Below are 958 nucleotides of genomic sequence, written 5' to 3'. Positions count from 1 at the left end.
ACACTTGTTTAAGTAGACGAGTGAGCTGACCACTCGACCAACCCAAGTTGGTTGGTCAAACTATATATTTTTTTTTGGTTTCCCATGGTATCCCCCAACCCGGCAGATCAAGGACTAATCCGTCGCGGTACTGAGCTCCATTTAAGGGTTTGTCAAACTATATATTTATTCAACTTTATAACCATTAACAGCCGAGATCCATAAAAAAATCCCAAAAAAGAGTTTGCTAACCCAATTAAATGGCCCGAATAAAAATATACAATATTTATAAATTTAAGCCTGCAAAATATGTATATCACGTATTCACGCTTCTCCCGGAAAAGCATACCCAAAATTACAATTACTCAAGCACCCAAATCCAAGAGACCAATCCGAACGTTGTTCGCCATGGGCCACGGCTAAAAAAAAGAAAACCAGTCTAAAGGTTAGAATTACGACGTCATGCCTGCACCACACATGGAATATATGTGGTAAATTTTATAATTTTGGTTTAAAATTATTCTTTTTGGTTAATGACCGGACCAGTTGGGTTAGACTTACTAATGGGCCATTCAGTTGGTATTCAAATAATTTTTTTCTTAAATCAAAGTCCTTTATGTTTGGTATCCAAATAAATAATGTTAATAAGATGAGTTAAAAAATAATTCAACTCATGACCCAAAACAACTAAAAAAATGAAAATATAGTATGAAAAATTAATTTTGAGATGTTTAAATTTAAATCGTATTTCTTTAATTTTGTCTTTTTGTCGTCCATGGTGTATAATAAAACGGTAATGTTAGAAAAAAAATCATAATTTATCTTATTTAATATTTATTAATGATTACAATAATTAATAAATATTTAATAGGAAAAAATTTGACAATTTTTTATTAATATTTTTTGTTACTAAAAATACGAAAATAGTTATCGTTCTATAATCATAATAATTAATAAATATTAAATAAAAAAATTTGAC

The sequence above is a fragment of the Arachis hypogaea genome, chromosome 2 (genome assembly GCF_003086295.3).
Source record: "Arachis hypogaea cultivar Tifrunner chromosome 2, arahy.Tifrunner.gnm2.J5K5, whole genome shotgun sequence".
NCBI lineage: Eukaryota > Viridiplantae > Streptophyta > Magnoliopsida > Fabales > Fabaceae > Arachis > Arachis hypogaea.
Note: the sequence above shows the minus strand (reverse complement) of the source record.